At 44.6% G+C, this 13,748-nt stretch overlaps 1 long non-coding RNA gene across 2 annotated transcripts in view; it reads right to left on the bottom strand.

The window, feature by feature from the left end:
* LOC123993346 overlaps window positions 1-10,071 on the bottom strand; it is a 144,256-nt gene extending 134,185 nt beyond the window's left edge. For both annotated transcript variants that reach the window (XR_006831437.1, XR_006831438.1), the window contains exon 1: window positions 9,640-10,071. This is a non-coding gene — a long non-coding RNA (uncharacterized LOC123993346). The remainder of the gene's footprint in view (window positions 1-9,639) is intronic.
* Window positions 10,072-13,748: the final 3,677 nt, after the last annotated feature.

Raw genomic sequence — 13,748 nt, 5'->3', positions numbered from 1 at the left:
ATTAATTAGGGCCAATTTGCAAGTTTTCATGACAATCGGTAATCTGCATTTTTTGAACACCGATTATGGCTGATTACATTGCACTCCACGAGGAGACTGCGTGGCAGGCTGACCACCTGTTATGCGAGTTCAGCAAGGAGCCAAGGTAAGATACCTGGCTCCTTGTGACAAGGTCGGGTTGGTATACAAAAGTTAACCCTATTTGGTAAAAGACCAAGTCCATATTATGGCAAAAACAGCTCAAATAAGCAAAGAGAAATGGCCATCAATACTTTAAGACATGAAGCAGTCAATGTGGAAAATTTCAAGAACTTCAAGTGAAGTCGCAAAAACCATCAAGCGCTATGATGAAACGGGCTCTCATGAGGACCGCCACAGGAAAGGAAGACCCAGAGTTGCCTCTGCTGCAGAGAATAAGTTAATTCAAGTAACCAGCCTCAGAAATTGCAGCCCAAATAAATGCTTCACAGAATTCAAGTAACAGACACATCTCAACATCAAATGTTCAGAAGTGACTGCGTGAATCAGGCCTTCATGGTCAAATTGCTGCAAAGAAACCACTACTAAAGGACAACTATAATAAGAATAGACTTGCTTGGGTCAAGAAACACGAGCAATGGACATTAGACCGGTGGAAATCTGTCCTTTGGTCTGATGAGTCCAAATTGGAGATTTTTGGTTGCCACCGCCGTGTCTTTGTGAGACGCAGAGTAGGTGAACGGATGATCTCTCATGTGTGGTTCCCACTGTGAAGCATGGAGGAGGAGGTGTGGTGGTGTGGAGTGCTTTGCTGGTGACACTGTCAGTGATTTATTTCGAATTCAAGGCACACTTAACCAACATGGCTACCACAGCATTCTGCAGCGATACACCATCCCATCTGGTTTGCGCTTTTTCAACAGGACAATGACCCAACACACCTCTAGGCTGTGTAAGGGCTATTTGACTAAGAAGGAGAGTGATTGAGTGCTGCATCAGATGACCTGGCCTCCACAATTTCCCGACCTCAACCCAATTTGGATGGTTTGGGATGAGTTGGACCACAGAGTGAAGGAAAAGTGTTCAGCATATATAAGAACTCCTTCAAGACTGTTTGGAAAAGCATTCCTCATGAAGCTGATTGAGAGAATGCCAAGGGTGTGCAAAACTGTCATCAAGACAAAGGGTGGCTACTTTGAAGAATCTCAAATATAAATATATTTTGATTTGTTAAACACTTTTTTGGTTACTACATGATTAAATATGTGTTATTTCATCGTTTACATGTCTTCACTATTATTCTACAATGTAGAAAATAGTCAAAATAAAGAATAACCATTGAATGAGTAAGTGTGTCCAAACTTTTAACTGGTACTGTATATAAACTCATCAAAAAAAGAAACATCCCTTTTTCAGGACCCTGTCTTTCAAAGATAATTCCTAAAATTCCAAATAACTTCACAGATCTTCATTATAAAGGGTTTAAACACCGTTTCCCATGCTTGTTCAATGAACCATAAACAATTAATGAACATGCACCTGTGGAACAGTCGTTAAGACACTAACAGCTTACAGATGGTAGGCAATTAAAGTCACAGTTATGACAACTTAGGACACTAAAGAGGCCTTTCTACTGACTCTGAAAAACACCAAAAGAAAGACGCCCAAGGTCCCTGCTCATCTGCGTGAACGTGCCTTAGGCATGCTGCAAAGAGGCATGAAGGCTGCAGATGTGGCCAGGGCAATAAATTGTAATGTATAAATGTCCGGGAACTTGCAGGTGCCTTGGTTATAAGAGTGGGGTAACATCTCACAGCAAGAACTGGCAAATCTGGTACAGTCCACAAGGAGGAGATGCACTGCAGTACTTAATGCAGCTGATGGCCACACCAGATACTGACTTTTACTTTTGATTTTGACCCCCCACTTTGTTCAGGGACACATTATTCCATTTCTGTTCGTCACATGTCTGTGGCACTTGTTCAGTTTATGCCTCAGTTGTTGAATCTTGTTATGTTCATACAAATATTTACACATGTTAAGTTTGCTGAAAATAAACGCAGTTGACAGAGAGGACGTTTCTTTTCATTTGCTGAATTTAGATGTCACTGCTAAAAGGTTGAATATGGCCAGCAGTGACATTGCCACGTTGAAAGGCAAATATAGCCTACAAGCGGATTCAGCAGATTCAGCACTGGTCCAACAGACAAAAGCAGAAGAAAAACAATAAGCAGCCCTTTTAAATAACATGATGTTCTTAAACAGGCTCCCTAGTGTCACTAACATGACACCTTTCACCCAATGGACATCGCACATAATGAGTCAAAACCTTTTACCGAAGCTGAACAAAGATAATGTCCAATATAAATAAAGAATGGGAATGTGGTTTGACTGTTTTCCTGCTCGTGATATTTTAATAAAACATTGGTGATGTGCATAAGGCTACTGTGTGCGCCTCTGCTATTCAAATCAATGTCATTACCAACTGCGTTACCGCTAAGACCATGTTTAGGTCGGTATTAAATATCTCTAGTTGCGCTTACTGAAATTAGCATATGTTTTTAACGACACATCTCAAATATCTTCACCCCTCCCACCTCTGAGCTGGTGTTAGACAGGTAAATTGCAGGTAAAAAACAGGTCAAATGCCAGTGCGCTATTTTTTTACACATGACATAATTGCAAACTAACGTGCATTTGACACATGCGCCTCAGCGCAAGCCAGAAATAGATCCCATAATCTGAAAATGAGGGTACTGTGCAGGGTTGATTTTCATGGGTGTCATGTACTGTCATGTACTGTACAGTATGTTCATGCTGCACATGATGTATGCCCAAGACAGCCAACCACAATTGTTTCTACATTAGACAACGAAAAATAGATCTTCTGGACTGGACGGCACCAGGCACACACAGACATACACACTCCTGGACCTTCAGTAACTGTAATATATCATTAGTGCCACATTGGAGCCCTCACACACACAAACACCATCAAACATAAACACACACACACAGAGTATAACGGCCAGACTTTACCGGTACACTTAGAAAGATATGATTTACACTTGTGTACTAAAAACACCTTAACACAAACAAACACATTCAAAGTGCAGATGGCTCAAGCCTTCAAAGTATGCCAGTGTTTGGGCAAAACCATATTTTTTTTAAATAACACCGTAACATTTTTACGTGGCAAACAACTGTTGTTATGCAATCTGATTTCCGAGCTGGTCATGGGTGCACATCAGCCACACTTAAGGTCCTAAACGATATCATAACCACCATCGATAAGAGACAATACTGTGCAGCTGTATTCATCGACCTGGCCATGGCTTTCAACTCTGTCAATCACCACATTCTTATCGGCAGACTCAACAGCCTTGGTTTCTCAAATGACTGCCTCGCCTGGTTCACCAGACAGAGTTCAGTGTGTCAAATCGGAGGGCCTATTGTCCGGGCCTCTGGCAGTCTCTATGGGGGTGCCACAGGGTTCAAACCTCAGGCCGACTCTTTTCTATGTATACATCAATGATGTCACTCTTGCTGCTGGTGATTCTCTGATCCACTTCTACGCAGACGACACCATTCTGTATACTTCTGGCCAGACGAGCTTCAATGCCATACAACTCTCCTTCCATGGCCTCCAACTGATCTTAAATGCAAGTAAAACTAAATGCATGCACTTCAACCGATCACAAATACCTAGGTGTCTGGTTAGACTGTAAACTCTCCTTTCAGACTCACATTAAGCATCTCCAATCCAAAATTAAATCTAGAATCTGCTTCCTATTTCGCAACAAAGCATCCTTCACTCATGCCAAACATACCTTCGTAAAACTGACTATTCTAACGATCCTTGACATCGGCGATGTCATTTACAAAATAGCCTCCAACACTCTACTCAGCAAATTGGATGCAGTCTATCACAGTGCCATCCGTTCTGTCACCAAAGCCCCATATACTACCCACCACTGCGACCTGTATGCTCTCCTTGGCTGGCCCTCGCTTCATATTGGTCGCCAAACCCACTGGCTCCAAGTCATTTATAAGTCTTTGCTAGGTAAAGCCCCGCCTTATCTCAGCTCACTGGTCACCATAGCAGCACCCACCCATAGCACACGCTCCACAGGTATATTACACTGGTCACCCCCAAAGCCAATTCCTCCTTTGGCCGCCTTTCCTTCCAGGTCTCTGCTGCCAATGACTGGAACGAACTGCAAAAATCACTGAAGCTGGAGACTCATATCTCCCTCACTAGCTTTAAGCACCAGCTGTCAGAACAGCTCACAGATCACTGCAACTGTACATAGCCCATCTATAAATAGTCCATCCAACTACCTCATCCCCATACTGTTATTTATTCTATTTATTTATTTTGCTCCTTTGCACCCCAGTATCTCTACTTGCACAGTCATCTTGTGCACATTTATCACCAGTGTTTTATTGCTATATTGTAATTTATTTAGCCACTATGGCCTATTCATTGCCTTACCTCCCTTATCCTACTTCCTTTGCACACACTGTATATAGACCATTTCTATTGTATTATTGACTGTATGTTTGGTTATTCCATGTGAACTCTGTGTTGTTGTTTGTGTCGCACAGCAAACGCTTCAGTCTGGTAGTTAGGTACCTGAGGCAGCTAAACAAGATGTCTTCTCGCCTTTTCTTTTGTCTGGGACTTGTGTGCACTCTAAACCCTCTATGTACACGGTGTGAGGACTGCGCTGGGATGAGTCTCCAAATAAAATGAGGAGGGAGGGAAACCATTTGCATTGCAAATACACCATGGATGCAAATCCTGTTTGCCTTGTCGGTTAGAGGGCTGATGTGGAGCTGGAGGATGGAGAGAAGCACTGACAGATCTAGGAATCCCCCCCTGGGTCTGGACCACCATCCCTGGTCCTCCTCTCCCACCCAGCCACCCCACTCCCCCGACATGGGTCCAACACCCTTACCTCCTCCCCCAAGGGGGTCAAGGGGAATTTGACATGCAGGTCCCACATTCCTCCAAGGTGATAATTGCCCTGGCAGCAGGCAGGGGACCCTCATGAGCAGGGTAAACAAGCGGAGGGGTGTATCTCTACCCCTCTCCCCTAAAAACACTGGCCCCCGCTACCTCTGCATTCCCACTCCTCAACGTCAAGTACGGCTGTTGCCCCGTGAATTATGGCGTCAAAGCACGTCGGCCCCTGACAGCGTATGTCGCCCATGACGCCCATCGAACCGGCTGCTGTGTTTATTTAGTCGCTGAGAGGGCAGAGCTGTTTGCGAGAAGAGCCCCTATCAGCCCCTACCACCAGGTCAGAGCAGACAAGCCTCTTCACACATTATAGATCCTATTCAACCAGGGCCAGGCTAATGCCCTTTAAATAGACTGTTAGAGTCTGGCTAGCTGGGATTTATGGAGGAATCACCACGGCCGTCACCGCTCCCACAAACATCCGCTCGGCTTAATCACCCCCCCTCAATCATCTCTCCACCTTTTCCCCCGTTGTCGGTGGACAAAGAGTGGTGTAAGCAGAGGGTGATGGATGGAGCTGGCCTACCACAAGTCTGCCCCTGTTACTGTAGAGCTGCTGCTCTCTTTCCTTCCACTCATCCATCAAACTACAGTCCGATCATCATCACTCCATCCTACGCTTATATCTTAATGGCCAATCATATGTTCACCGCGTATATGTGACATGTAGTGTATATTATTAGCCTGAAGATGTAACTAATACGACCAGGGTAAATGTTCAGTAAGGTGACTTATGAAGCCTTCAGTATGTGGGGAATTCAGCTCTCTACACATAAATCCATCGATAATACTCTCGCAATCTCTCTTTGACAACCCCAGCAGGATCATATAAAATAATGTACCCTTTACCTTCTCATAGGCATCAATCAAATGCAGCAGAACACTTCTCGCTGTGCCATTTGCCTATTGTGTTCAGCCCACTGAGCTTACAGAGCCCAGACTGTTTGATCTGGGAGGCGGGGAGAGAGGGCCTATTCTTGTGGGCCTGTGTTTCCTGGTTTGTGCCCACATGTGGTTCCTTCCCTCCAGCCACACACTGAGGCTGAGGGAGGTTATAAAAGCTGAGGTGGTGATTAAGAAACAGGAATAATGACCTCCATAAAACCAGGAATGCGTTTAACTGCTACAGCAGCTCTGGAATCATTCTAAAGCGGAACGCCGGCATTAATATCAGGAATTATACCACTATTCTCAGGAAGGAATTTACTTATTGTATTTAGCGTATTTACTGTAATAAGGGACTTGAAATTAGGGTATACATGGGTATTAACGTCGTTTAGAAAGGAAAGGGGCATGGTAGTGCATGAGAGGCATAGCCGGTATTTAGTGTAGTGTGATTATGTCTCCATGGCTTGTAGGGTGAGCCGAGAAGATTTGAGCTCTACCTCAGTGGCGGTGCTGACCTAACTACCGGATTTACATTGTTGGAAATGTGTGGATCCTTCCAAATCCAGGATTAGAGGAGTCAAGCGTGTGCACTCTGACTTCCACTCTCTTTCTCCTCCTCCTCCACACGCACACAAACACACACGCACACAAACACACCCGCACACAAACACACATGGTATGGACTTGTAGCGGCCTTATGCTCCACAGGAAGCAAAGGGAAGTTTAAGTAAGTACACACACTCTGACTTCCTCTCTCTCACACACATACCCACACATGCATAGGCGCGCACACACACGCACACACTAAACTTCCACTTTATCTTTCTTTCTATACACCCAAACAACACACACACACACACACACAAAAACACACATGCGTGGTGAGTCCCTGCTGCCTGCGTGCTCAGCACACCCAAACCCCATCACTTTCCTCATTACAAGAGATTCATGGCTTTTTAGGGGCTCTGCGCTTTATCAGGGGATTTCACATTTCCCAGGCTGCCACTTGACATGGCTCACCCAGCTGCCAGCAATCAAGCCAGGCTGCAGAATGGAGGGCTGCAGAGGGGCAGTGGCCGCCCAGCCTCCCCAGACTCCAGGCTGCACCTTGATTTGAGCCAAGCGCCAAAGAGCCACTGCTCCTGCTAAGCCCCCATAATTATAGGTCACAGATCCCTTCCTGCCTTCCACCCACATCACATACTGACCTGGCCTAATAGGGGTACTGGTGTGAGAGAGAGAGAGAGAGAGAGAGAGAGAGAGAGAGAGAGAGAGAGAGAGAGAGAGAGAGAGAGAGAGAGAGAGAGAGAGAGAGAGAGAGAGAGAGAGAGAGAGAGAGAGAGAGAGAGAGAGAGAGAGAGAGTCAGGGGATTTTCTCTCTTTACTTGAGACAGTAAAAAAAGTGTGTTTGTGTGTGTATGTGCGTGTGCACTCATGCACGTGTGTGAGTATGCGTGCGACTTGCGTAAAGTGTGTGTGTTTGTCTAATTGAGAGGTAAGCAAAAAAATGCCTTTAAAGTTCCCAATAAATATCCTGCCCGTAATTTTAAACACCTGCCCATAAACCCCTAAGGAATGCTAAATGAAACCAAGTTGCAGAGCCAGTCTCCTGTCTGGAGTCTCACGTCAAGACAGCAGGATTTGTAATGGCTGTAACCAGGATTAGGGAGTTCAAGCAGAACAGCCAGGGAGAAGAAAAGAACTGCACAGCAACAATACAGTACCTTTTTCCCCAGCAAGACGAGTAGCCTTCATAAGTCTTTCAACTTCACCATCAAACTTCAAGTTACGTACTCAATGGGGATAAAAACAAAGAACAAAATAACCTGATCATGTATGGAACTGGAACAAAGTGTGAGATCATTGCACGTGTGAAATCATGTCAAATGATTGTAATCATTAGGACTGGAGCATTTGTTTTGGTGAGTAATGGAATGCTATGAATGAATACATGGTGGATCTACCCTGACCCCCCCCCCCACCCCCTCACCCTGACTGAGCTAGATATAGTAAGACAGATGATGATTATAATACACAATAACACATCCTACTGACCCCCCCAACATACACACACACACACACACAAAGTGGCTGGACAGGAAGAAGCTCTTGAACTTGCTTTCGCTTCGGACCCCCAAGGGATGGGGGAGGAGGGGGTATGTGGAGCTATCTGACCCCAGGGACGCAGACACTACCCTCTTCGCCCCCATCTCTAGTTTCGATTCCCCTGGCTCCTGACGCCTACCTCCCTCTTGCACCTGTCGGCCGGCAATAGACCCCCCCTCCCGGGACCTTTCAGCAGCCTGAATATATGGCCCTGCTCGCTGGCTCTGCCTGGCTAATTACTGCTGGGCCCATAGGCCATGCTAGGGCCAGGCGCTTAGTTACTACTGTTACCCTTAGCCTCTCTTAGCCCGGCCTGGCTCAGCTGCCCCCCCCCCCCTCCCACACACACTCTACAGCATAGCAGGCAGCCTGGGCTCCTAGCTACATAGGCAAACTGAGCCACGAGTTGCCACAGTCGACCTGGAGATTAAGCCCCCCTGTCTACACGCAAGCCATGAACAATAGAGCTATCACTCCAGACGAGCAGGCAACAGCTTGAGTCATACACACTCTTAATCCCATAGGTCGCTGCACGAACGCATCACACACATAGGCTACATTCATATACAGTGGAATGCAGGAGGCAATGTGCATTATTGTACAGTTATGGAAATGCTTACTCCATTCGCACAGCATCAGTAGCCTAGTTAAAATATTCCATAAAATACCAGATATTCAATTAAATAATGGATACCATACCATGCATGCAAATCATGAGGGAATTCTTATAGGATAGCCTACCCACTGGGCACACACTGGTTGAATGAACGTTGTTTCCACGTCATTTCATTTCAATTCAAGATGTTGAATTGACGTCAGTGCCCAGTGGTACATTCATGTAAATAATCAAAATACTTTCAAATGATGAAATATTTAGGTCTATTTTGAGAAAATGTATTCATATGATCTGCATATCACTTCATTATCCAATCAAATTCGTGCCCTGATAGATTTGTGCAGCAGTACATCCGAATATTCCACTAGAGTGTTATGAAATAAACAACTCCCCCCACACACTACAGAAGCCTACCTCAGTTGAAAGAGGGCGGACAATAACAAACACCACGTGACTGAATGCAGTAATTTGAGCCTGGACGCACGAAATAATCGGGCTCAGAGCGTCCTGCTGTCCCGCGGAGGAGGAGATGCACCAACTCATCCCAACACGGGGTGTTTCTTTTCCTATCACTAGTTCGTAAATTCATCTGGCAACCTTAGGGTTTCAAGACAATATCTTATATGAAAACATTTCCATTTTTAAAACACATAATATCGCTGCAACATGCGCAATAACATTTATAGTACAATCGGAACAGTTAGGTAAGCTATTCAGCTGTTCTGAGTCTCGTCTCCCCCCTCTGTTTTCTGCCGATTGCACCTGCCATTCAAACTAAGATCGTTACATAGATAATGTTCCATTTCGATCTAATTGCAGTACATATATTGTCGCCATTTACATTACAGCCCTGCCCGTGGCTCAAAAGAGTGCGACATCATGGACGTTATTTGTCTCCATAACACCTCTCGTTTACTGCATCACCGGCGTGAGACAGAGGGGGAAAGTGTGGCATAGCATCTGAACTTGTGCGTGGATGAAAGTAGACCGGTTTTAAAAAGCGCTCAGTCAGCACGCGACTCACTCAGTCTCCTGTGCCTCTGTCTCGCCTGCTTGGTTTTACTCCTACATCCTCCAGCGAGCATCACTTGACTGGACCCCGCTGCGAGGAAGCATCCTCCAGCAGCACGGGTTCTGGACATCCTAGGTAGCCCGTCCTGACGTTTGGACCCGGTGATGTCACATCCTGTCTGGGTAATACATAACAAGCCCAGGCATATCAAAATAAAAGATGAGAATTGGAAGTGATTTTTCCGGGTCACACGGACGAGTTCACAAGGTCAAGCAGGAAATAAGCGGCAGGCAGAAATACGCCATCCTGAGAGTTGTGAACATTTAAAGTGATACCGGACATACCATCTCGATCATCCGTTGGTGACACGGGCACATTATACTTTTATATAATCATCTGATCCACTACCATCCTATCCCTTGCAGATCCGCAGTCGACTTTTCATTTCCTGGTACGATGTGCGCATTTACGTTGAGGCGTAAGCTATTATGCAATATGAGCTGCTGCATTGTCAGATACTGTTTTAACATACAGTTTTTATCCAGAGGATATAGGCTAGTGAGCAGCTGGGTGGCTTTAAATGAATAGTTTACTGAGAAACGGAAAGCAGCAGTTGATGGAGAAAAAGAGACACTTGTTACATTGTACAGACCAAGTCTTGTCGTGTCTGATTCAATTCCCTAACAAATCCCTGACCTGTTTTCACCCTTGTAGAGTTGCAAAGTGTTACACAGTGTGATAATTGTTAAAAGGCACACTTGAATTCAGCCATCAACAGACTAGAGCAACACGGTTTTAGAACTTAGACCCTCTCGGCGGAAGTATGCCTTTAAAAAGAGCCATTTTTCATAGCTAACATGTTGGAGACAGGGCTGGCTTGTAGAAACAGGAGATTGGACACTTTTAGGGGGGTAGAGGGAGCCCCTGTTGGGTGGCAGGGGCGTGGGGTGAGCCAGGTCTGGGTGATGGTGGTTGGTTTGGGCGTGGCCCCCTGCAAGGAGCCAGATCCTCTTTCTTTAGATCAAGTCTCTCCTGTTTACCTATGAACCCTATCCCAGCGGCCCATCTCTGATCTACAGAGCGCCTCCCCTTATGGGCCGTCCCTTTGCCGGCCCTGTGACAGATTGGCCATCGGCATGCCAATGCTGCACAATATTTCCATTTCCTGCCCAGGCGGAGGTATTCGGCGGGGTTGACTGGAGTTCAGCTGCACAGTGTGGTGCCTGCAGCCGCCTGCCACCAGGCCCACTGGCCCTGCGCTGTAGCATGGAGACCCAGGACCCAAACATTTGGCCGGGAACATTCCAGAACCTAGGCCCTCTCTTTCTCTCTCACTCTCTCTCTCTCTGTCACAAAACAGCCCCCTATGACTGCCCGCCGTCCCGTTGTAGCCCAGCCAACAGACCACAGCACAACTTACAACTGGGGCTCACTACAACCTTGGTGAGTATAGAAGATATAGCTTGGTATAATACAGTAATAAGCAAAAAATAAGAGCACACTCTCTGCAGTTAATTTGGTTTCAACTGGCTTCTATTACTTTTACAGTTGGTTTACATCTGTTATCATTCTCTTACCATAAATGATACATATTCTTATGTGTCTTTTTCAGTATTCATATCTTGACAGACAGAGGGGAAAATTTTTAACTTTTATCTGGCGAATACCTGGCAAATATTTCATTTTTATCTCTGTTACTGGGAACCTATGCCAAATACTTTTGCAAGGACAAAAAATATGATTGTTAGAAACACAAGCAGGAATGAAGCCATGGATCAAGTTTGACATTATTATCTGGGTCAGTTATATTTATGTCACATGGTGGTTCAAGCAAACAGGATTATGTACATGAATATCTATGTGACTAAAGCAAGCAAATATCCAGTGTGTGTGCATCTGTGTGTGTAAGTACAGTCTCTAGTGAAAGTCAACAAACCCTTTACACAGTCGTCACATTAGCTGCCTTAAAATTCAATCTAATTGAAAGATTTATCCCCCCCTACCGATTTACACAACCTGCTCCCCATTTTGAAAGTTAATGAAAAAATATAGAAACATTTCCAAACTAATAAAGAAATTAAGATGTATTGATTGAATATATCTTCACACCGCAGAGTTAACTATTGGTGGGAGCACATTTGGCAGTCATTAAAAAGCTGTGAATCATTTTGAATAAGAGTCTGCCAACCTTTTGCACTCTTAGGGCAACATATCAACAACAACAAAAAAATGAATTGCTTAAAGATCAAAACATTTTGTTGGGAGTGGACAGCAAAATGTAAACCTTGTCTCTAAATTGTCAAGCTGATTAAAGTCAGGACTGAGACTGGATCATTTAGGAACGCTATTGGAAAGCCATTCTCATGTGTCTTTGGCATTACAATGTATACAATTATCCCGCTGTACAAGAAAACTCTATCCCAGGGTTAAGGCTACGGCGGATTCCCCTCTAACTTCTTACTTGAGCTTTGCTCCTTTCATATTTATTTTGATCATTACAAACTCCCCAGTCCCTGCCTGGGACAAGAATACCCATAACATGATGTTGCCACCACAAATGCTTGAAAATACAGAGGATGAACAACATTGCATTCGCTCCACATTACTGGCCTGTATGACAAAGTTTTTTAAAAGAAGGAAGCCTGTGTTAAAATAATCGACTTCAAATCATCCATTCTGTTTGCAACAAGGCCGTTAAGTTATACTGCTAAACAACACGGCAAATAAATGAACTTTTTGGCCTAAATTAAAAATGCTAGGTTTTGGTCAAATCTAATACAACACAATACAAAGTGAAACTCTCTGTGTTTTCAAATATTGTGGTGGCAGCATTATGTTATGTGTATTCTTGTCACCAACAGGGAATGGAGAGATTGTCAGGATCAAAATAAATATGAAAGGAGCAAAGCCCAGGTAAAAATCTAGAGGAAAACCCTGTGATAGTTTTATTTTTGAGCAGGACAGTTTAAAGCCAAAGACACAACAGAATGGCTTTCAGACAGGTGTTAAGTGTTCCTGAGTGGTCCAGTCTCAGTCCTGAATTAAATTAGCTTGAAATCAGAGGCAAGATTTGAGTATTGCTGTCCATAAATGACTCCCAACCAAATGTATATAGCTTGAGCAATTTTGACAAACTCAGTGGATATATGTTGCCCTAAGAGTTGTGCAACGTTTGTAGAATCGTATTCAAAATTATTCAAAGCTGTAATCGGTCCGAAAGGTGCTTCCACCAAGTTTTAACTCTGGGGTGTGAAGACACACGCAATCAAGACATCTTCGTTTTTAAAAATTAATTTGGAAAATGTTCCATCATTAAAAATGTGGAATAGGTTGTGTAGCTCTGTAGATTTAATTTTAAGGCAGCAAAGGGGTGTGTAGACGCACACTAGACACTGCATGTGTATCTGTGTGCGTTCTATAGTGATTTGTGATTGGTTGGAGGCTGCAGTGTGGCAATACTTTTGAGGGCGGTGATTGGCTGGTGTGAGCCAGGAGGCTGGAGTGAGGCAGGAGCAAATGCTGTGAGGCAGGCAGTGCGACCTAGTGGTGGGAGAGAGGGACGGGGTGTAGCACGTACACACACACACACACACACTCTGACACACACACGTCTAGACTAGAGCCAGTAGCACCCGACCATGCCCTCCCCCTACACACACACACACACAACCCACACGCATGCAAACATCCTGTACAAACACATTTGTAAATTGCCAGCGTAGAGCATCTTTATCTTCCTGTAACACATGTTCTTTACAGTACTAAACCAACTAAATACTCAACCCTGGATTTACAATGTGCTTGATGAAATTGCAACAGCTTTCCTCAATGCCCACTGTTCCAGTTCTAAAAATAACACGAAACCACATAACCCCTCGACAACCCCCCACCATAAATGACTTTACGCTCTGCGATCAAAATTGTATTTGTCATCCACCCCCCTGCGATCCTACCCCGCCTCCCGCCAAATGGTGCTGATGGCAACTTCAAAGTCAATAGTTCTATGGCTGTTCAACCTTCAAAAAAAAAACACAACCAGAAAATACAGACATGGTTTGGTTTGTCTCCACCAGTGGATGTTATTTAAGGGACATAATGGACCAGACCTGTTTTGTTTCAAT

Source organism: Oncorhynchus gorbuscha, linkage group LG13 (assembly GCF_021184085.1).
Source record: "Oncorhynchus gorbuscha isolate QuinsamMale2020 ecotype Even-year linkage group LG13, OgorEven_v1.0, whole genome shotgun sequence".
Taxonomy (NCBI): Eukaryota; Metazoa; Chordata; class Actinopteri; order Salmoniformes; family Salmonidae; genus Oncorhynchus; species Oncorhynchus gorbuscha.
This window is presented reverse-complemented; position numbering and strand designations above follow the sequence as displayed.